Genomic DNA, 26,901 nt, shown 5'->3' on the forward strand with positions numbered 1-26,901 from the left:
CATTTTATATATTATTATAAATTATAATATATAAAGTATACATATATATATACACACACACATACTTACACCTGTGTATGTATATGTATATATTTAGATATACATATATATAGGTATATACGAAAGACACGTGATTCGGTATTTTTTTTTTTATATTTTAGGTGAAAAAATATTAATATTAATTGTCACTCGTGCCCAATAATATATATATATGTTGGATGTGCGCTACGTCGTTTCGTGTGCGGACTAATCATTCGATGTGTACGCGTTTCGCGAGGTGTCGTCGTCGCCGGCCGCGCATTTTCGCCGGCGATAAACACGATGATCGGGCGTGACGGCGCTCGTGAGTGCTGTGGGCGACATTATTTCGGGCAAACCGCTAGTGGCCGCCAGACGTTTAGCGGCACGTAAACTTTGCCGATACGTCATTAATAATAATAATAATAATATTAATTATCCGTCCGCGTGCATCTCAACACAGCTGCAGAATGCCGGCGTATGTCGTTAAAATGTAAGTTTTCTTTACTTTTCACTGTACAATTTATTGTTAAGTTTTAATTTTTATTCGTGTGCCATAATCGTATCACGGTTGTCAGTGGCATCGCGAACCAGGATTGGGCACTTGGACAAGTTACAGTACATAATGTAACTTGATATAAGTTATAAGATACTCTAATTTTAGGTATCTAATTACAAGTTATAAGTTACATATCTTATTCAGAATAACTGATTTCAAGATAAATGTTATAAACAAATATGAAATAATCATAGAAATCATGTATTTTGTAAACAATTTAGCAGTCGGTCAATAAAATACAAAATTAATATATAACATGCCATGTTATACAACATTATTTATTATTCATTAGTTCATTACTAATGTTAACTAAAAATAATTATAGTATTTTCTCGATAAAAATATTTAAATACTTTTATCGGTGTTTAATAATTTCTTAAATATTAAATGCTGCTATATTGTGTACATTTCTAGACTTTAATTATTTAAAATGATTAATTTTGTGTAAAGTATTTCAAATACTTATTTTTCTAAAACATATGTTATGCTTATGAGTAATTACTGAAATACATTATGTGTACAAATAAGATTGTTGAATGTTCATACATAACATATTGTTTTAATATATATGGAGCTTATGTGCTTATGGTTTAATATTAAACATGATACATTATTTATTAAAAATATATAATTTAAAATTGCTAAAAATAATAATATAAAACAACATCAATATTATTTGAAAGTAGGTAACTTTGATAGATGTAAGTACATATTCAACTGATTATTGTCTATTCTTTTTATCACCTTATACCCATTATTAAAATATATTTAAATTGTTATTTATTTTAAACTTTTTGGAAGGGACGGTGAATTGTTTTATTTTTATTTATTCGTATTTCAATAATAATAACAATAATGGTGCAATATTATAACTTAATATATTTAAGTTTTATTATATTTAATTTATATAAAATATATTTTCATTTGTATTATATATAGGCAAATCCGTTGTTTACCATTACGCCATTGCTTCCGAGCACAATATTATTCTTATTTACAATTTAGGTACATTTTTTAAAAATTTTCTTGCGTAGTTACGTTCTAGACTTTGACTCCCCCATCCCTAGCTAGGTAACTTAAGTACTCTTCAGTAAACTACATTCGCTCCGAATGCTACGAGCACATAATTATCGTCGTCGTGGCGATTTTGTGTTGTATATACCACGTTATCGGTCATTGCATGTTAATTAATTATTATTAATTAGATATCATCGTAGTAATTGTCTAAGGCGGCCGGCAATAACCTACTAGATTTTGGTTTTCAAGTACTAACACAAGCGATTTAACGTAAAGTATACATAACAAATTTTATTGCATAACTTAAGTTGGCGCGTGTGCGAGGAAAGTTGAACGGTCGAAAGTTCTGGTCTATATTTATACGCGATTCGAGCTCTCCCGCGAGCGCGTCGAGTTCAACGACCGACTCGAGTGTGTGTGTGTGTGTTGGGTGCGCAGAGGCGCGTTAATTGGCAACCAGAGCGAGAGAGAGACGTGCGACGACGTCGTGTTTGCAAGGAACTACAGTTCGTACATTACTTTATTCGTATGTTTCTGTTTGACGACGTCAATAAGGAATTAAATGTATGTTAAACAAATAGTTCGAGTATAACAGTATTACAATTTTAAACAAAAATAATAGTGTATCTATTATTATGTTATTATTATATACTCCGTAGGAGGAAAGTCGACGACAACGAACGGTGTGGTGGAAGACGAAACAAATAATAATAATAATAATAATAATAATAATAATAAAATATATAAATAACCGAACGTAAAAGAACCGGTTTAACTGGCCTTGGCCTTGTTCGGCGTCACGGCTTCTTTACTTTCTTATAAAAAACAAAAAAAAAAAAACCGCACGTATTTAATTTTGTTTGGTCGACGGAATAACTATACATGTGCAATTATTATTTATTACACATTTTCGTCGTTATCATGAAGTGTGTATTTTTACGATATTTCTCGGTTAAAAATTGCCGCAAAATGTTCATTTTTAAATTACTCGAACTGACGACGGTCGATAGTAAGAATAGTATAATGTACTTAGATGATCTAGCTCCGGATTAGGAAATATCCCGACGAGAAACAGAGGAAATCAGTTATTCGTTTTGATATTCTGGGTATACAAATAATAATAACTGAGGGCGGCGTTGCGGGGTCGTCTGGGGTCGTTGCCTCATTACTGACCTACATTCAGATGCCGAACGAGAGCAACGACCGCTCGGGCTGCGTTCGAGCTAGCGGTGGCGGATAGGTTGTCGACGGGTGTCCGACAACCACACGTGTAAACTCGATGGTGGCGACGGATCTTTTTGTTCGTCATCTTTTCGGGTTCGGCGTTTTCTCCCCTATTTTATTATATTATATACTCGATACCCTTTTCTTGTCAACTCATTTCAGTTTGTTCGAAGACCACGATATCGTATATTATTGTTGTATAGTCATTACGTCACTACACGAATTTAGCGTATTTTTCCTTTAGGTTTTTTTCCTGCAGTTTGTTATTCAATTTATTGATATTATTTTTGTTATTATTATTATGTAGGTATGTTAACTCTTCACAGCATAGCTGCAGGTACATACGTGTAACGATGTTAGAAAAATATTTCATTTATGTATATCGGATTTTTTCGACTGCAACGATTGAAGGTTGAGGTCTTATCATCAAGTTCATAGGCCACTATCTATATATATATTTATGTACACCACTATACGCGCTTATAAATGTACCAGCGAATGTTATTATAATAAACTATTTTCATTCTTTATCGAATGTGTGTCGTTTTCAACAGAACATATTTTAATCGTTTCAGATGAAATTTACGTAAAATATCTCTCTATAGATTATAATAACACAAGGTATTCAGAAAGTTTGAAACCTTGTAATGCTTTTATACTGTATTATATACAAAGTGGTTCTGCTTCAAACTTCTTAAAATACTTGTATATAGGTGTGTTGTATTGTTCAATAACGTTTTTTTAATAAAGCATTTTTTTTATACATTTTACAATCGTTTAGGTACGGAACATGTGTTTAAAATAAATAATTAAAACATTTTATGAATTGCCACTGATTATCTTATAGGTATCTGTTTAAAACTATATTATTTCTGTGCATTAAGTATACTTTATAACTGCAGTTATTGTATAAAGTATATAACAGATCATCTATTATGACTATGCACGCGGTATTATACATTATTATTTATTATAGTTCAATAAACTAAAAGAATATAACCTTTTTGATTATACGAAGGAATCTTGAAAATTAAAATTGTCATATTATTTAAAATTATCAAAGAAATAATCCTTTAAAATTGTCAGTGGTCAGTGGATGTGCATTAATGTTTATTCTTAGAGCTCAATAGTCAGAAGTAAAAGTAACGATTATAAAAATAAAATTATACAATTTTCTTCGTTTCTATGGGACGAAGTTATACTTCCGCAAGCAGTGTTTTACTGGGTTTTACTTTCTTTTTTTGATCATAAAAATCAATAATACCCTCAATCTTTACATAAAATTATTTGAATTAAAAAATTGTAACTTTAAGTTCATTCCCAAAATGAATGCTTTGGAGTGCTGCAGTGCAGGTAATTGATGACGGTTGACGGTCATTGAACAATAACAATGTGGTGACTATTCTTGAAACACGTCATTCAATATATTATAGGTTTACATTATATATTATATATATATATATATATATATATATGCATGTATGTATTCATCATGTACACCATAATATAGCACATGAATCATAATATTATATACGTATGCGTTCAGTCGTCTGACCGACGATTAACCGGTATAATATTATATTATATTTTTATTATTGATGAATATTGTTCATTAAACATGCGTTTATTATCTCGACGTAAAATGTCATTATCTTTTTGGCGCCGTAGGAGGGGCAACCAGACGCCGTTTGTGGCAACGCAATGGTTGGGCTTCGGGGGGGGGGGGTATATGCCCGTTGTAAGATGTAACGTTCGCAACAACACTTGAGTGCAGGTCGATAGAGATAAGACTTTTCGAGAACCGCTATAATGCTGTCCGCACGGCGCATTCGTGTTCGTGAGGAATATTGTTCATAATAATATTATACGCGTATATATCATATATTATAATATTATATGTATGTACACGAATACGGCGGCAAGAGACGTGTTAATCGCTGTGCACTCCAATGTCAAGTACAATTCGTCGTGACGACTTTGTTTGCTTTTTTTTTCGTTTCCCCACACTGTGTTATCGCGATCCAAACACGGGGTAGGGTTATAGGTGAAATTCGGCTATACACAGGGTCAACTGAGAATATCGACAGTATATTATTGTATTGCATGCGTAAATGTGTTATTATACATAATTAATAGATAATATGGACGAATCATTTCGATAAATCGATTTATCATCGATATAATGTATAATATGCACTAACCACTATTATAATGTAATATATATATATACCAATACCATTCGTGACTAATGAATTTATAATGATATCGAACGTCCCGCGGAAAGACTATACATGTTTGATGAAACATAACCGTTATAGGTATACTAATAATCGTACCGATAGAAGTGTAATATAATATAATAACGTTTGATCAATAATTAATATTGACGGATTTCGGTGGTTGACGTATAACGGTCGCACAGAGAGATATGTGCGCATGGTGGCGGCAAGGAGACTTTATTGTAGCCCTATATATCTAAGGGGGGTGAACTCCGGGTCCGGATTCCCTTCTACCCAACCCTTGGCACGTGCAGTATAATTGTATAAAAACCGTCGAAATCCGTTACAGAAATAAGAACGCAAAAAACAAGAGCGGTTTCCCGTTTATAGTTAATCTCTCTGATCACCCCTACCCCACCACGCCGGACGACGAGCGCCGCAGTGGTGTGTGTGGTGGTACACTCGCGATTCGCGAAGTCAACGTTATAACAACACGGGGTGAACGACCTTTTCTTCCTAGAACCGGCAAGAGCGCGCGTATATATATATATATATATATATTTATAAATCGTACATCAGTTATCGTATATATATATATAAGTCGTATTTATGTATAATGTATATATACACACAACGATATTTTTACATGGTTATTACACGCACGCCGGTGCCCGTTGTATCGGAGAAATTATAAACGTAAAAACGTGTAAAGTAAACACGATATTATAACACTACACATATAGGTGGTATATAATAATATACCTACGATAACAATGAGCGGAGAAACGGTTTTTGTAATATTGTTGTAATCGTTATATTTATACGGACGCACGAAACGCGTCAAGAGGGAATAACCGTGATAATACGAGCGAGGAGAGCGCGCGCGCGTCACCCATCGCAGGTATAGACGATCGGCAGCGGCGGGAGGTTCATGACCTCATGCTCTTTACTGACGGCCACAGATGATGCAAAGGACGGCCAATGAACCCGTTCCGCCTTCTCGCTCGCTTTGCGCCGCCGTTTCTCTGTCGCTCGCACCGCTCGCTCGCCCGTCTACCGATCGTTCTCTGTCCCACACACACACACACACACACACACAGACGTACGCACGAAATAATAATAATAATAATATTATAAATACGCGCGCAAATAACGATAAAAATAACGAAACCCGTTGATTGACGACGGCGCACGTGATCGATCGAACTCGCTCACTGCGTAACGGGCCGGTTCGCCGCGGTTGATGTTAATTTTTGTTTTTCCGAAAACGATAACGACGGCGACCGCAACTTTTTGAAAGCCGCCGCCGCCGCCATCGTCGGCCAGTCGACACGACGTCCGTTGACGCCGCGTTAGCACGGGATCCCTTGTTCGCTTGCGTGTGCGTGTGTGCGTGGGTGCGTGCTATCAAAGTGACGGGAACTTGTGCGTGCGTGCGTGTGAACGCTGCCAGCGGCTTGAGCGTTTTGCGCGCGCGCGCGCTCATTCCCGGTTCAACGAACTCTCTGCACAGGTCCAACGGTCACCCCCGCACACGCGGCCCACCACTTCCGCATCGACTTTATATTATTCACCAACACAACATCAGCCACCGCCGCCGCCACAGCAGCACTTCCCAAAACGCGAAGTGGTACCCCCGAGAAAAACAATATTTATTTTTTTCTTCGTTATTGTTATTGTTGTATTTTAAATTATATTTATGCGTACGATTCCGTCCATAGTCACCTTTGCAGGGATTCCGCGATTAACAAAACACGCCATTCGCGGATGCCCGCGGTGTATAGTTTAGGTAGGCGAAACATTTGGATAAAGTCGGAAATAGGATAAAACGATAATATGCGGAATATTATTAATATTATTTTTGTTGTTTATTGGATGAGTAAATATTTTCAAAAAAAATCTATTATAGAATCCGACAAAATTAATTAATTTTTTTAAAATAGAAAAAGTGGCTATTTGAAGAATGCCTACATCTTCTTTAATGGCACTGCTAACCCAATTTTTCTACAAAATTACAAACTTTGATTTGGCTGACGTGACGACGTGGTGTATTATAAAAGTTTTTGGTTTCATGTAACACATTATCATCAATAATAATTAATAAGATTAAATACTTTTTAAAAGAGTACATTTTTAGTAAAATATTTTGACTCGGGATGATGGACCCGAATATTATACATAATATCTCGCTGAAAGGTCATCGTCGCTGCACACAGCTTATATCGAATAAACACGGGCGCAGCTAGTATACCCGTAGTATACGCGAATGGTATTCAAAGTTTATTGCTCCCCGGCTGGCGTCTTGTATTCTAGATGCATTACATATTCTTATTGTATGCCATTACAGGCCAAAATCTCAAAACTCTGGAATACGCCACGATATTCCGCGATACACTAATTTTATAGTTATAAATAAATCTAATTAAAAATAATACGACAAGAGATTGTATAATACCCTATTAAAAAGTATATTTTTATGGGTACTATATGATATGTATTACTATATTATGCTTGAGTCAGTAGCCGAAAACTTATTATACATAGTTATTACTTATAAGTTATAGTATGGGTGTCTCCCAATCGTTGGTTATTGTCGTCAATTTGTCGATTATTGTTTCAAATTTCAATAAAGAAAATAAATCTTTGAATCTGTTGTATAGTAGTTTCACAAATAAATCAAGTTGTTTGCTGCTACATAGTTTTTTTTAAACGTTCTCGTATGTACATTGTACAGCGTATATATAGCCCAATCGCTGAAATGACCCATTAAACCAAATACAATTTACCACTAATTTACCAATTAATTTATGTATGATTGAGCTTCGTTTAAAAGCGTTTGATAACATGATTAAGCGTTTCTATAATAGTTTATTTCGAGTAATTTTTCTAAATTTTGATTTGATTTAAGAATTAAGATCTAATATTGTACTAACATTTATAAGTTTATAACTGTTCTTATTATTCCTAGAAACCAAACACAAATAAAACAAAATAATTATTATTCGTACATGACGGTAATAATTACTATAATTTTGTATTTCCTTTATTTATTAATGTATGAACTATAGATGACAATTCATAATAATAATAAAAATTGTCGTTTATATTACATATTATATACGTAGGTATATATTATAAGTTATGAGTGTTATGACTAACACTATTTTCGACTGATCGTTGTTAGAAATTGCATCGTAAAATTACGATCTATCGTCAATATTTATGTACATTATTGTCAGAGTAGTTTTATCGTTTTATGTCAATATGTCAATAAGGCAATAACAAATATATATATATAATTAGTATAGCCATATCTGTGATCCGGAGCCTGCAGGGACGTGATATTAAAATGAGTGTATACTAATTAAATACCTTTAGTGGAACAAGGGGGATAGATCCCCCTAGTTAATGGCGGCCTAGAACTCTGCTGACCTAGTATAAATATTATATAACTAAATAACTTATTTTATTTTAAAGTCAATTTCATAATATTTTTCTCGTATCAATTGTGTAGCCGTGTAGGTTATAAACTAATAAATGTATATCTGCATGGTTAATAAGGATGTATCCTAATTCCCGGTTAACACCAGGAAAAAGATTAATTATTACGTGCTGCTGCAGGTTTCTTGCATATTGCCAATTGAATAATTAAATTGTAATCGATTTATTTAATAAACTCAAAAAAAGTTAGTAAATAGTTACTAGCTGTTATACTATACCTCATAAGAAAACTTGAAAAACGAATAAAAATAATGATGGGGAATAGTATTTTTTTAAACGACTTTGTTAAAAATAACTTTTAATAGATTTGTAATGTAATAGATGTGTTGTTATGTATTGTGTATGTTTTTTAATATTATGCAAATTTACGCACATATTAATTATTGTATGGGTATGAATAAATTATTCTTTAAATAATTGTATTATTTGTTATTAATTAAAATGCTATCATATAAAATGTAATGTAATGGTGGCATAGCGTAATATAAGGCAATAATAGGTATTAATGTATTATAATATGGTGTAGAAATGTTGCAAACTTGTAATATTTGTAAACATATTCAAATTATTAAAATAAATTTTTACCTAAATAAAAAATTGTTTTGGAATTAAACTTGAACCTAAGATTGTGTGCTGCAGTATGACACTAATAGTACAGCACAGAATTTGATATCTACATAAAAAAAATGTATACGTGTAAAATTGTATTTCATTTGAGTCATCATTTTAGAAAACTTAAAGGATAAATTAAATCGATATAAGTATAAGAACATTTTTAACTTATAATGAATTATTAATTTACGCGTACCTCTATATTGACTCTATAAATAATAATAAAACACACACACACACACATATATATATATTAAAGAAAGTATTTAGTAAAATCAGACATTTTTTAAACAAAATATGATTTTTGTAATATTTGAAAATGCATTGACATTTTTACTAGTTAGCGATTCTTTAGTGATTTTTATTTTGGATTTGAAGATGAGTGAATACAAAATAGTTAATGCATATAAATTTATATTATATAGTTTAACTGTTTGCTCTTTTGAAATAAAAAATACTTTTTAAAGCAGTTTATGAACTTTTTAATTGCTTATATACAATTATTTTATCTAAAAGGTTTAAACAGAATTGTGTGTTAAATAAAATTATTTTCGATTATAATGTCGCTTTAAATTTTAAGTAATAATACAATCGAGGTGAGTGAAGCGAGACGACTACCCAACAACGAATTTTAATATCCTGTCCACACCTATACTCTTTTTATAGGTAATTTATGTTCGTTTGACGATAATAAGAAAAACCAACATGTTAATACTAGGTAGTTAACTCACCTAACCTTTTATGATATATCTGAAAGAAATCAGGATTTCATTATTCTATAAAATATTTTAGATCAGACGAATTAGGTAGGTTTAATAACCGTATTATAATATTATGTACTAAAAAAAAAATATGAAATTATTTAACCGTTTACGTGAAAATTTCGGTATTTGTAATTTGAGTATTTAATAATAATAAATAATCATGAATTTAAATATTTAATACACATGTATTGTTATAATGTACTGCAATGTATATATTTAGTAAATATTTGAACACTTGATCATGTACTTACATATAAGTACCGGCATATGATATAATTATTTGTATATTGTATATTTTACATTTGTTATATCTTAAATCTTAATAAGATGTTTTTCATTAAAAGTTGGATAAAAAAAGAAAAAGGAATGTTTATGTGTTAAACCATTGGATATGGAAAACGGTTCTGAATAAAGGCGGTCTATTAGCTTATACAAATATTTTATATATTTATACTGCGATTAAATTAATTAATTTTACTATTTTACTAGTAAGTTGAATAATTTTTTTCAAAAATAATACATTGGAAAATGTCATTATGTGTACAACATATTATAATTGTATGCTCATTAAAAGTTTCAAGTAGCTACGAATAATATTTAAATTATAGCAATATAACTATAATTTTTAAATTTTAATTTAATTGTCTATAAATGTCAATATAATTTAAAAAAAAAATTAACCTAACGAATTTTAATATGAATTTACGATGATATATTTTACATTATTAAATTTATAATATTCTAATGTTTTTAAATACCTAGATAAATTTGATATTAATATCATTCATTAGAATACCTAATTCATTTAGTATGTTGTGACGTTGTGTTGAATATTTGAATGCGTTGATAATAATAAGTACATTTAATTTAGTTATTAATCGATCATTATGATTAGTACGATTTAATGATTTATGATGATTGTGCATTATTTTAATTATCTAAAAACTTTAAAATATATCTATGGTTTGACTTTTGGTATAACTTTGTACTATACTGTACTGACGTACTGTAAGTTTCCTGTTAGATTTGCTTTATAATTTCCATATTATTCAAATTAGAAACTCACATTATAATCATATAGACTTAACGTCATTTTACAATTTACATCATGTGATAGGTACATATTGATAATTAAACAATATAACTTAGTAGTTAGTATTGATTATATTTATTATTAGGAATCAATAATAATATTTTGCTATTTATTTTGATGATAAACACATTTTCTAGTTCTTGTTCATTGGTAATCGTTGACCGATAGAGCGCATTGATGTTATTAGGACTTTATTTTTTATTTTCTATAAAAGTATAATTAGGTTCCCATATAAGTAATAGATATATCAGTAACTAATAAAGGTTAGTAAATACGTTAATTATCATTGTTCTTTAAAAATGATAGAAATTAATTTATAATTTATAATAAAACAATTTCATTGATTTAACATTGAAATTGAGTTAAAATAATATTAATATGTTCAATTTTTAAATCGTTTACGATATTATAACATTTGTACCGTTAATATTATGTTTTGTCAATAGTAAATGTAAGTAATTACATTATTTTTATCGTTCAGATAGGTTCATGCTCATGATTACTTTTGTTTTCGTTGTATTATAGTCGCACACATTTTAACAAATTAAGTGTTAATTAATCTATTGCGTATGCGTTGTACAAACATGGTTGTAACTTTTTTGTGTTATTATTCCGCAATATTTTCGTGCACTGTGCGCAGTTAATATAATTGGCGGGAAAACAAAAGTTACACATCAATGCTCTTTCTTCGTACGGTGAATAGCATATGCCGTTAGACAGGCCTAACCTAACCAATAGATGGCGCTTAGTGTTCTTTAAAAATTGTACTAACAACAAATATTATAAGCCTTATAAAAAAAGAATTAACAATAAACAATATACATCTATAATCTATTCTTTTAAGTTAAAATAATAATAATAATAATAATTTACTTATTGCAGAATGCTGTATTTAGTGTAAGGATTATCAGGTTACATGAGCCCACTTGCTCACTTAGTAATTGTACAGGTCATAGGGTTCTTTTTTACTCGAAATCGCAGACCTACTTCAAATATTTTGACTAGAAGTCTTTAACAAAAATCTTGTATCCAAATTTAAATTTTTGCAATTGTACGAATGTAAATATATTATATTATAATACTACAAAATGTTCTTCTTGCACCTTTTCATAGTTAAACGTTATCGCAATATTGTCACCGCGTTCAAAATTTAAAACCAAAATATCTAGCAATGTAGCATTAAAATATTTTTTTTATTATTGTTCCAGTTTTTTATAGCCCATCGAGATCCATTGCTCTAAAATTAATTTCTTTCAAGTTACTCAAGAATCTTGAGTTATTTCAATCAAATGTTCTATCCTTAATTTAGTCCGTTTTGAATTTAGGTACCTATTCATTTATTTTTAATTATAGTGTTCCTAGCGGTACCTTTCCCTGCGCTCATATAATTTTTTGATTAATGATTTAAATTTTTTTGTAAGCCATGTTTATAATATTATTATTATTAATAATGATGACATTACATGATGCAGTAGTGCAACTATGTTGGATCAGATAAAAATATAGAAATTTAAAAAAAATGTAGAGTATAACGAGTATATTTTAGTTTTAAGAACGATTTCATTGTGACGTAGTTATTATCGATGAATCGCTATCGCCATAGTTTGCCAAAATGTTTTATGAAACATCTTTTAACAGTTATTTAAGGAATATTATGTGCCTTCAAAGCTCTCGTCTAACGCATGGAATCTAGTTACGACAAAGATTGCAGTTTGATAATAATATATTAATATATAATATTGTACTATGTTTATGCTACAGTTTATACAGAGGTGTAAAGTATTGAATACTTTATTAAAATGCTCATTCCTTTCTTGTATTTGAGTAGTGTTTAAATATATTTAATTGGCACTGAATACTAATGTATCTTTTATTTTTTATACTTGTGTCTTATAAACATTCATTATTTTATAAAAATTATAAAAATTTCCATTCATAGATAATTTTGAGAATATTATAATGTTAATGAATTTTTTGTGAATTAATGTAATAAATAATAACCATTTAGGTATATAAATAAAATTAGTATTAATTATGAATAACCAATTTTTTTTGCAGTATTTAAAAATTAATTTAAATACATTTGATAACTAAATATTTAAGTATAATTTTAAAGAGTTTTTTCAATAATATCTTATATAATTACTCGAATACTTTTTCAAAGTATTTTTTACAACCCTTTCATGTTATTATACTGTTATTATGCGATGGTATAACACGCGCTAGCGAGACGATGTCTGTCTATGTGTAAGGATTTAAGGGTTACTGACCTACGACAACGGGTACGTGCCGCACCGTGACGTCATCGCTGGAACTGTACGTCTAATGGCGGCCCCGCGGGTTCGTCCGGAAGAGCCGGCGGATTAATCAATAACGTCGCGCCACTAGTAGCTCTCGGGCGACGTTCAAGGGATGGCAGGTGCGGGGGTGAGCTACAAGAGCATCGACCCCATCGCGTCGGCGGCCATGCCGTATTTTGTACACAGAATATAATAATATAAGCCTTTAAATATAAATGTATAATGATTATTGAATATATTGTATTCTTAAAGCCAAATACTGCAGAGCCGCCCGTGCTGTAGATTTCGTGTATTACAAGATTGGCTGCGAGGATCGCATTGTGAACGATTTTACGAAAGCCATCTACAGCAGCCCTGTACACAATATTATTATTTATATCACGCACAGTGTATATATTATATGCACTGTACACGCGAATCGCGACAGCTGCGCAGTGGATAGCTTTCGCGAAAAATTTCGTTCACACTGCGAAGTATATAGATATATAGGCTGTCGCTGAATGGCTGGGGTGCAGGGGTACTACAGCACGCCTTGCTTTTTTATGCTTTGCTTTTATGGCTAAAAACTTGCCCCATAGCCATAGGTAATACCTATGAATCAAAAATAGTAAGTAAAGATATGACATAGACAATTACCGTCACAACCTTCCAACTATTGAAAAGTATTAAAAATTGCAGACTATAAAGTTATAAATTTATGCCCTCAATAAATATTTCATCTCTTTACTTTTATGTATAATATCCTGCAGTTCGCGCGTAAATATAGATTTTAGATTTGTATAGCGAAGACGGGGGAGAGGCCCGAATTATCGCGATGTACCTGCACTTACTGTATATACTATATATATTATACAGTATACACGTTAAGTGTTTATAGACCATTTATAAAATAGGTACTTAGGTACCTAAGTCCGTAAAGGTTGCTGCAGCAAAACGTTATACATATATATGTACCATAATCGTGTATTTTATATGCAAAATATTATACCTACTATGTTGCACGCTACAGTCTTATCGCCTGTGTTATAATAAATTATAAAGAAAAATATGATAGCGTAGTATACACATCACGTGGACTGCAGGGCCGGCCTGGTCAATATACCCATTACCCATCGTAATACGTATGTCTCTCCGGCTCAGTCATGAAACATGGTAAATAAATAAAAACGTTTTGCAGATTTATTCTAGGAATTTTTTCTATACGTATTGTACATTTATACCTGACATGGATTTATACTAGAATCGCGTAACTATTATAGGAACAAGTATAGATTAGCTCCTTTGATCCCTTCATTGACTTGTCATTATTAAAAAAACAAAAACCAAAATTGTATAACAAAAAACATTTTTAGTTAATTAATTTTGAATATTTTTCCGTTTTCAATTGAATACATTTTGATTAAATACCTGTTATCGTGATTCTTGAATACATTAATATTAATATTTAATGTATAGCGAAACCTTGATCCAACGTCATCTACTAGACACGTTTTTTTGAATATTAAAAGTATAGCAAAACAACTGATAATAAACCGTAAGTAATTTATAAAAAAATATGTCATTGTGATTTTGTACGAGAAGATATAGACATTAGACATTTATGTTTTGTGATAATATTCTATTGTTATATGAGAACATAATTATATGTAGTAAATAGATTAGATTACCGTATATTTCTTTTCTCAAGATCAAGGGAAAAGCATCATTATTATTTAGTTTTCTAAGAACTATACAGTTAAGCTTAGTTATAAGACAACAATGAAACGAAAAATAAATTAAAGAAATCATTCTTAAGGCTACTAAAAACTATTATCTAGCTATAGGTATATATATATAAATTTTATTTTTTTTTAATAAAATTACTATTTAAAATTCAGGTTTAATAAAATTGATCTAGTATATATTACTTAATCGCATATACGCATGTTCTATAATATATGTACGTCAACATTGTCAACCTTTAACTCGTGAAGAAAATATTATAATATATTATTATATTTAAAATATATCATTTCAGTTAAATTTAACTATACCATTTACCTGATAAATGATTATATATTAGTTCAATACCTAGTATTCACTAATCACTTGAATTCCTTAATATTCTCAAAGTGTTAAATGAATATTAAAGACGTTACTTTGATATTTTAGGTTTAGTTCATGTACTAACTATTATAGTATTATATTTTTTTTATAATGTTTAGTAGTGTTTATATATAAAGTTAAACATATTTTTGAAACGATAAAATTACGAAAAAGTATTGCGGACATTCGACTATTATAAAGATGAAATTAAAGTGTTGTGCGACAATGATTAATATTTATAACAATTTAAAGCTTAAATCTAGTATTTGTGTTGTATTGTTAGTTGTTACATATTGTAATTATAATTAATACAATCTTTATAATTTTAATTTATTATATCCATAAATAAATAATAAAACAATATTTAATAGTTGTAAATGTTATTTATATATATTATATTATGTGGTCTATATGATTGCTTAAGCTTACAAAATGCATCAATATAATTTAAACACTTATATTATAGGTACATGTACATACGTATAGTACATTACATCTTGATAATATCGTATTATTTTAACTTTTGGTAAAATTATACATAAATTATTACAATATCTACTTATAAAATATTTTATACCAATGGAAATACTTATAAACTTTTTATGAATATATTTAAAAATTATAGGTATGTTGATTATTGATAACAAATGTACGCACATTTTATAGGGAATAATATTATATATTTTATGAATAGAAAAATTGAAGATATTTCTTCATATTTTTATAATTTAATAAAACCTTATTTGGTTTTATTTTGATAATAAAATTACAAATATATAAAATATATAAATGGAAATGTATATTATTAAAACAAATTATAATTCATAATTAATATCTAAAATAATTTCCATTATTATTACTACGATTAATTAAATACTTTATTGATATTAAAATAAAAATTTTCATTAGCAGATAAATCTCTAAGTTGATATTTATTATACATAATATATCTGATTTTATTTGTATTATCATTTATCTTATAACTTAATTTAATCGAAACTTTTTTTTCATATGGCGACATTTATGAATTTATTATAGGTAAGCATTTAAGACTATACGTGATTGGAAAAATTCCTGAAACAAATATGGTTTTATTAACTTGCGTTTCTAAGTACTTACCTAATATACTTACCGCACCTACAAACTACAACCGATTATATTTAATATTTTCGGTTCTATTATTTTCATTCACAAGGCTTCAACATTTCTACCGGACATTTTTTCGCTAACGAAATCTAATACTTACGAACTTATAATCACCAAACTCTATTTTAATGCTTGATATTATGTTACACGATTTTTCATAATATTATACAAAGTATACTCTAATATAATTTAGGTTTAGTTTATGAATAACAACCACACCAGATATATTTTACAATGTAACATTTTATTAGCTTGAGTTAATACTTAATATAGATCATGAGTGCAAGATAAACATATAACTGTTTAAACTTCTCTTTAACCGTATATTTTATTGAGTTTTATTAGCTATGTTTGAATGCTAATATTTTGAAAATTTATTGACAATCAATTGGACTAATTGTTCATTTTTATGACCATTAGAATCGTTTAAGAAATCGTTAACGAAATAACGATGCACTAAACATGACCGTTTTTATGATTGAATAAAAAATATCGTGTAGCTACGTTTTTTTTTTAAATTTTAACCAACGCGATTCATTTAATTTATAGTAATTATGATACTGCATCGCGTTTAATATACTTTTAAACATTTTACAATTATATTACAGTGTTTTATTTTATAGACCATGTTTGTTAGGGCTTATATTTTTTATGTTTCCGATAGGTTTAATTTTTAAATTGCCAAGTTCGGTGTTTTTCGTTTGTAAATATAAACGGTCAACATTATATTAGTATTATTTATTAATATCTAGCTCAGTTTAATGACGGTTCGTTTTTGAATAAAAATAACATGCATGTATAGTTATATATTTATAGTATAGCACATTAGCATATTATATTTAATATTTACGCGTGTATATGTTTTACTCCAGTAAAGTAGGTTAAATATTAATCTACCGAACAGTTTTTTCGTCTAGTCAACGATTAGTTTAATTCTGTACTTATACTTATATCTAAATCGAGTGTTTAAACGGTGGACGAGGATGAAAAGTTGGCTGGTGTGTTGTACGATACGGTATACGTAAGTTCTAATTATATACATATATATTTATTATACAAAAAATATAATAAAAACATCTCATAAAGTGCACATCAGAATTCTGTAGTTAACGACGTCACTGATGCTGATATGGCTTTTGATGTATGATATTATAAAATATGTAATATTTTGTAAATAAATATGATGTAAATGTGTTAGATATACGTAATGCGTAATAAAGTAATACTGCAGGTACGTCCTATTCAAATATTCAATATTTTATTATAAATATTGAAAAATGTATGTAAACACTAAACAGATGTAGTCTACGGCACTGATGTTACGCGAGTGTAATACACCGAAAACAGAAAAATAGAATAAGATCTACCTTTATTCAATTACTGATTATTATTTCCATTGTGTTGTTAAAAATCAAAAAATTCAAACAAATAAATGTAACGCACTAACGCTATCATCATTAAAAAAAAATTAAATAAAATTAGATAAAATAAAAATTAAATAAATTCAAATGTATCTACCTAATAGCTAATAGCTAGATCATGAGCATTGTGAGCACATAACAATAGATTAAACGTCTCTTGACAAACGACCATATACAGTATAACAAATTAACAAATTAAGAAAAGAGTAATAAGAAAAATGAGTATATTTTTGCTAATATATGATGATCTATTTAGTTTATATTCATAAGCCAGTCTACAAGTATATCATCTATGGAAGTATCAATCAATCGATATTTTCACAAAAGTATCTGTATTCTGCAGTATTTACCATTATATAATACATAGTTATTGGTTATTACTTACCAATTAGTTTATTACATATCATATTATAATTATTATTCAGAATTATTTGGGAGTTGAATTTTTTTTTATTAAACAATTTGTTCAAGTAAAAACAATAAGCAAATGTAGTAAAGAAAAAGAAAAAAGGATTTGAGGAACTTCAAGAAATATTTTTATTTTTATTATAATTAGTATATACTATATAAATATAAGTCGGTGTAGAGAATGTCGTTTTTTTTTTGGACACACGGGAAATGTTCAGTACTTAGAGATTAATTTGATTTAGATTTAATTTTCAATGTGGATCACATAATCCAAATTTATGTGCAAAGTTGTCATACCTTGCTCTGTAAAAGGTATTAAGTTGATTATTCAATTTCACCAATTGTGACATCGACCAAAACTTTTATCATTATTCCCTTATTTACATCATTTCGATTTGCTAAATGAGAAAGTAACTGAAAAGTAGTTTTATATTTTTATTTAAATTTACATTTTCTTCGTTAAGTTAATTTATCCCCATGAATATAAACAGCTTCAGCAACATATTAATATAAATATAATACATCGATATTCGATAACGATTGGTAGCTAATCTTACAGATGATATAGATCACCCTACGTTTTAGTATATTATCGACGCCAAAATGTTTCAAGTGCGTTATAAATTATTTTAATGTAATAAGTTAATAAGTTGTAAGCTTTAATAAAAGCATAACCATGTGGAGTATTGCTTATACTTGCCTTTCTGTGATATTACAACGATTTACCAAACCACATAACATGTTGATTCCGGATCGAGCTTGTATTAGTGTTTTTATTAAATGTATTATTATCATCGCGGATAGCGGTAGTCATTAGTGAATTTCAAAATTTATATTAAATTAGGTACGACATTGTATAAAGAAAACCAACTTTACTCTGTGAGCATGCCAAGTTGCTAATATCTACGTGCATTAATATAAGATGTGTCTAAAATTAAAATATTTATAACTTATAATGTTATAATATAATAAGCGTAGTCTTGAAATTATATGAGCACTTTTATTTATTATTTTATTATATATAATTGATTCTGGAAAAACTAATCTTTGCTTCCATTGGATTTTAACCTTAAACTGAATACATATTTTGTTTGTAAAGTGAGTACTGGGTATACCAGTAACATAATGCCATTTTATAAACACACTCATGACTTATTTAATTTAGTCTGGATTATTTCAGATAGTTTCAAACCGTAAAATAAAATAATTATTCCATAATATAAATATTATTAATAATAACTACTTTTACTTACCTTTTACTGTTTTATTCGATTTGATTTGTTTCAAAATACACCCATTCATATATTCACAAGTTTTTTTTATAGTTATAAACATCATTTGAAATCAATGATACAATAATATTAATAGGGGTTATAATAACGACATTTAAGTATAATTTACAAGACTAAATTATTCTCTGGCCTCACATCGACGAATTATAATTAAATAGATTAAATAAAGATGACGTAAAGGATTTTCCATCTACATCATTGAGGAATATTTCTTTTCATATTGTCCTGCGGGGATTGGAGGACATCTATTCCTTTTATCCTTTTATCCCTTTAACCATGAATCATGAGCCTGATAGGCGTATCCTCGTCGTTTTCTGGAGTGGCAATAAATATATTTGGTATTCAAATTCATCATGAACTCTCTTCGGTTATTTGATATGCTATCACGTATAATATACTAATATCGTACAATATTATTATATTCATAATAGGTTATATTGTACAATATATTGAAGACGACAGTCTCTCTGTACACACGGAAAAATATATTATATGTATATATATTTATGGCGTGTATGTTGCGCTTGTGTATATTTATGTATTTATTATTCGACGGTTCAACCACCTTTCGTTTCCGCTTTCACTTTTGCGTGCGTCCGTTTGGCGGTAGTGATGTGTAGTGGCGGTAGGTAGTGGTGGTGGCGGAAGCGGAGCCGAACATTTTAGACAACAGGGCGGCGGCGCTCTACCAGGTACGTGATATTTTAATGCGTATGTGTGGTATATACGTATAACTGTATTGGTAAACTTAGGCAGCGGCGGCGGCGGTCGTCGTCATGGTTACGGCTCGAATCGAGTGGCAGATTTGCGATAGGTCCGGGACCGACGGCGGCGATGTCGGTGGCTGCTAAACCGACGCTTGGTGGGTGGTGGGTGCCGAGAGGGATGAGACGCTCGCCGATGGGTGGTGGCGGGCTTGAGCGTCGGCGTATTGGACGAGGGGTGGTGGTGGTGGTGGTGGCGATGGTGGTAGTGGCGGGTGGCGGCGACGGTGGTTCAAGTGTGCGCGCGAAATCGAAGCTCCACGAGCGCGAACTTCGACCCGACCGTCTGCGAAGGGCGGTGGCCTCTGCGGTAGTGCGTCTGGCCGTGAAAGGGTTGTGCTCGGCGCGGCCCGGGTTACTGAACTTGAAAATATAACGTGTGCGTTACCGCCGGCATTACGGACGCACAGTGCTATTATTAATGTAATAGAGCGTCGCGTCGCGTATTCTGCATGTGCAGTATCCCAGTGTAATGTACTTATTATAATATCGGTACAGCGATGGACATTACATTATATTTTATACGCGCGTAATGTAATGTAATAAAAAAAATATTGTGTAGTCGCGAAGTGGTCCAAATTTCCACAACATCAATAGCGACAGCAGTGACACGTGCAATTATCGTACAGAGTAAAAATTATATAATAATAATTGATACAATTTATAACAATTATCGCGATGCCGATTTCTTATCGTTCTTCTTCCGGTACCACCGGAAAAGTACCAGAAAAGTTATGATCGCCACCACCGCAGTGCTATTATATATATTATGTACAACCCATGTTGTACGACACCTTCTGAATTTTGTTTTCGTCTTCGTCGTCGTCATCGTAGTTTCGATACCGTTACCGTGGTAAGTCCATAACTTCGGTTTATTATGTTATTATTATTTTTGTCCAAAAAGTCGATTATTACGTTAAATATTACATATAGTATGTGACTAACTTATAATTTTTAATTTTATAAAATATATTACAATCTGTTAAACAAAAACAATAAGTACTTAATGTATTAAAATACTGTGTAAAATAAATCGATACATTTTGAAAAATTACCAATATAATTACCATATAATTATAGTAACTTTAATAAATTATATATATTTTTGTACAGTCCCGTTTTTTTTTTCAATTGGCGCAGCAATCAATTTCAACGTTTAAGTATAAAAGTATAAAAAAGTATTGTGATTTTCAGCAGTCACTGATTTGATAAAGGAATTTTTCAAAAATTATGCATGACTAAATTTTCGGAATAGTTTTATAACGCTCATCACCTATGATGGTTACACTATACACTGCAGTTGCGGATAGCTTAAGTCATAAGACATTACGACGAGTAGTTTCAGAAATTCTTTCCCTTCACTATTTAATTTGTAAATCCTGGTTACGTCACTGAAAATCTAAACTACGTCGTTTAAGTCAAATGTTTTTGGAAATATCTAAAGTTTTTAGCATGTTTTTTTATTCGCCATTCGCATAATTTGTAACTAAAACGAATAGTAAGTACAATATTGCGTTACGCATGCGTTGAGTACACGGGGGTCGTGTCAACATATTATCGCACCCCCCGCACCGCATAAACTCAACAAAGTCTGTAGTTTATCAATAATAATATGCACGTGTAATGTCTATACCTCACAACTACATAGCCGTTTTATGGTCGACCAATCGAAACCCCAGCCATTATACCCCACTGTATAATATATAATATGTACGACCATGTTCGGCAAATCACCCTCTATATGTGAAATGTGTATTATACGTATGTGTGTTGTAAACTTGTAACAGCAGAGTTAACCCCCCTTCCCCTCCCACTTTCGAAACTTTCCGACCGTGTACCATCACTCACACGCATGTGCAATAGGCGCATGTGCTCGTGACGCCGATGTTGGTACCGGTGACGGCGTCGGTCATGGTGGCTCGCGAGAACGTAACGTCGTATAACTCGATATATTTTAATATTTAATTACTATAATATAATATATTGTGGGTATTGTATATTGCAGACTGCAGTTGCTATTGCGTGCCGGGAACGTACGTTTTTATAAATTCATTTTCTACGTCCATTCGGTCAATCTCATAAATTCAGTACACTGAATATATGATAATAAATTATTATTATTAATAATGTTTAATAATATGATAATAAACATACATGGGGTACACGATCAGAAATTACCACTGGTATAACCGCTATGCAGTACTTATGGACATTTTGACATATCGGATAGAATATAATGTAGTAAGCGGTGGATTTCGAAATACTTAAACGTATGAAATGTATTGTCGGGCCTATATGAATTAATTAATGTTTTTGCGTTACACACAAATTTTGTATGGTTTCGTATGACCATTTCCGGCACGTGTCCAAGTATTTTATTAGTGTAGATAGTGTTTGCGTTTACACAGATGCGCTCAAATATGAACCAAAAGTTATAAATGTATGAATTTCTGTTCGCGATTTAATTTTTAGAATATATGATTTCCAATTTAATATATCGTATATTCGTATAGCTTATAATATTACGACGTAGTACAAATTATTTGTTGCTATATTCTGAATATCTCTTAATTTAGAGTGATCATCAGTTACAGCATTATAGGATTATATAACACGTTCTTTTGTGGTTTATTTATTGCTTGAAGTTTTCATTAGTTTATTATAATTTCCTATACAGCTATATATAAACAGTTGTTGTATCGCTATAGAAAAATGTAATATAATTAATAGTATAATAATTCAAGCGTATGAATTCTGAAACTATATGACTTAGTTTATGATGATTACTAAATTGTAATTAGAAGTAGACAAGGAGCCTCTACAATGGAATCGTGACTCAATAATCGTGTAAAGTATACATTAGCATTTAAAATATAGACAACTGTTAAAAAAATGTATAAAGATCACTGGGTAATTTAAATAATAAAACCCTAGAAAAAAAAAATAAAAGACAAAATAATTAAAGTCATTCAATAGCATTATTTAATATTTAGGGATTTAATATCCATACATAAATGTACTAGCAGTTAGCTGTAGGTTTATTGATGTATTCGTAATTCGTTTAAGTGTAACTAAATATTATTTATATTAAATACGATAATAATTTTGTACCTATTATGGAATTATAATTAAATATGATTTGTTCATTTAAATTTATTTGATAAATTATATAAACTGTATTATAATATTACACATATTTTAAATAAATAATAATTCATATCTACCTGATTACTTTATTTATGGTTATAATTGATTAATTTTTAAAAGTGGACTCATTTGTATTATTTGTTATAAGATATTTTTATTAATTAAAAATTGAAGATATCATGTTTTACAGCTAGATCATAATAGTATAATAAACGATATTATACACATATTATAATAAAAAATATTTGTTTACTTATATTTCATCTTAAATTTTCTTATTGGCTGTCATGTAAGCATATTACTGTATTCAGTGGCGTTCTCAGAAATTGCTATTGGAAGAGGGGTAATAGACAAATTATTTGAATTGTGAACCGCGAGGAGTAATGTAGAAAATGATAACGAATCGTGAAATTATTTATATAAATAATTACGACAATACTTCAATAATTAGTAATTACATATTATTATTTATTTAGCACTAATAAAAAATGGTCATGGAACGGGATCTATCCTCTCTCGTGAATACACCCATGACTGTATTATATAAGTGATGATGTTTGTATACAAGATACAATCAACATCATAAAACCTACCAGTTATATAAAAAAAATGTGCTATTAATTTAAATTTAAAACATTAAAACTATAATAATAATTAAATGGTAATATAATATTTCTCTGTAACTCTGGTATACAGTAACGAATTTAGGACATCTTATACTATTATTAAGAGTTAATATTGTACTTACGAATTAACATACACTCAACACTGAACACATAATAATTTTATTTTTAATATTTTGCAAGTGTCGCATTAAGTCGAGTAGGATGAGGTTCATGTTACCTATACTAAGCGGATAAAAATGTACCTATGGTTTAACACCTTGATTTGACCTTCTTGTAGTGTATTTATCGGGGAAGTATGATAAAAATAACCGTTTGGTTTATACAGTATTATAACATTCATTTATTATGAATATAGTAATAGGATACGAGTATCATGATTTATTCTGTTTATTCACTAAAAATTTAAATATCGTACATAGATTATATATTTAATCCGATATGTCGATGGTTTGTAAATTTGTGCATTTAGTGAACATGAAAAATAAATTATGTATAAATTACAAGTTAAAATTATTATTTTATTTTAGTATACGTAAATACACAATAGGACAGGCTCTTAATTATTATTTATAAATGAGGTACCTAATCCAAGAGGAAACAAACAAATTTAATTATAATCCTCATTGATGCGCACTGCCTAGATATTAGTTTATTTCCCACCTACTAATATTATAGTAGTACCATTGATTATAAATCAACTACTGTATTGTCTAGTGTCTGTACTTGTATTTATAATCAATGGTAGGAAACCGATTATTTATACAGTTACATAATATGATATTCAGTCGAATACTACCAAACATTACCTTTATGTGTTAGACGTTGGTTGTTATTCATTACTAATTGTTATCTAACTTAAATTAATTTTTCTATATCATGATGGGTGTAGTTTGAATTACATACATTTCGTGTTTAAGCTTATTTTTAAATAATAATTATTACAGTTATTATTATTTATTATTATTGATAAACAATATATACTATATTATATCGTATCTGTAGAAATTTATTAACAGGATTGCCATATAGTATATTATGCGTAATTAATCGAGTTTCATTAGTATGTCAATATAATGTTCATTACCAATCAATTTTTTAACTGTTGTAGTTTTCAATAGAATATTTTTTCTTTCTTACAACTACGCACAACAACTATAGAACATAGAATATTGTAGTTTGTCATAAATGTTTTATAAACATTTCCTTTGTATAGTTTAATGCATTTAATATATATCAATAATATCAATTGTGTGTAATAAGTTTTAATAGTGTCAGCCATTAGTTTACTTGACTCTATCGGAGTTCAAGATTAGTTATACATTTTGCTGTTAAATACAGGTTTTTTTTTTAAATTTTTTTTATTTTGCTTAATATAAATATATTTCACAATTTGTAAAATTAATTTTTACAATAAACGAAAGTTTTATGGAATTATAGATGGTTCAGATGGTTTACGAGGGTTGTGCCTTGAAGAATCTATTCATTGATGGAATTTCGCGACACGTGGCTGTAATTATTTATTGATCTAGCATGTCGCGGTATCAATTTTTAATATAGTTTTATATTGATTAATTGTTAATCGTTATGGAAATATTATTTGTTATTCTTTATTAAACTGAGAAAAAAGTTCCGAACAACGAATAAGTCGATTTATGGGGTGGATAATACATTTTACGTTTGTGTATAAAAAATACAACGAATTAACTTAGATCTGTAAATAAAAAGTTATAACTTTGAAATATATAACGTTATTTTCTGATTTCTGATCTTGAATAAATTTTACTAAATACTTATTAGCACATCATATTAGGAGAATGTTTATTTATCTATTTAGTGGTAGTGATCAAAGTCAAGTATTATTTATGATTGATAAAGAAAAAACCTGTAACTTGTACGGTTTTTATCATTTTAGTGCATTATATTATTAGTTATTTTTAAATCATATTTTATTGTCTTTAATATTTAACAGATATTTCTTTTGAATTATTTTATGATGAATTTAATTCTTAATAACTGTATTCATTCATAACTTAGGGGATATTATATTATGATAATGGTGTTTTCAGTACTTAGCAATCAATTATTTGTAGTGTCTTTTTTAACAATAAAAATTATCTTTTGACATTTCATCAAATTATTATCTTTATTAAGTGCTTATATGTGAATATAGAAATTATATTTCTATATGATGAGTTAAAGTTGTTACTTGTTAATATTTAACTAGAGTATTGTTAAATGTAATAAACATGTAATACATTGATATAGTAGTCAGTTAGCAACTGATGGTTCTATAAAATCATTTATTTACTGTAAATATTTACATAAAAGACTTGTGAGTTGTGACTTTATAAATCATTAATGTAATAACCTCTGGTATTATGAATATTATAATTAATAACTAATTAATATAGGTGAATGTATTTAGTATTTACTATAATATATTAAAATATTAAGTCAATAGTCCAATTTTTATTGTAGGTAGTTCAGGTAGTTGAAATATTGAATCAAGTTTAAATATTTAATCTAAATTGATTTAAATTAATAAAACAATTGCAATAGAAATCAAGCGAAATTGTTTAGTTTCTGTCTTAGCCAATAGATAGTGCACTCTTGGTTTAAAATTTAAAATGTATGTACAATATTTATCTTCAAAAAATACATAATTATAGTTAAAAAAATTAAATTTCTTTTGAATTTCAGATAAG

General features: G+C 29.4%; 1 protein-coding gene across 5 annotated transcripts in view; it reads left to right on the forward strand.

Annotated features, from left to right (window-relative positions):
- The window catches only part of LOC132923392 (hormone receptor 4-like), an 81,152-nt gene that overhangs the window by 1,076 nt on the left and 53,175 nt on the right, over positions 1-26,901 (forward strand). For all 5 annotated transcript variants that reach the window (XM_060987366.1, XM_060987371.1, XM_060987370.1 and 2 more), the window contains one exon: positions 162-511. The gene's annotated coding sequence lies outside the window, so the exon portion shown is untranslated. The remainder of the gene's footprint in view (positions 1-161; positions 512-26,901) is intronic.

The sequence above is a fragment of the Rhopalosiphum padi genome, chromosome 2 (assembly GCF_020882245.1).
Source record: "Rhopalosiphum padi isolate XX-2018 chromosome 2, ASM2088224v1, whole genome shotgun sequence".
Classification (NCBI taxonomy): Eukaryota; Metazoa; Arthropoda; class Insecta; order Hemiptera; family Aphididae; genus Rhopalosiphum; species Rhopalosiphum padi.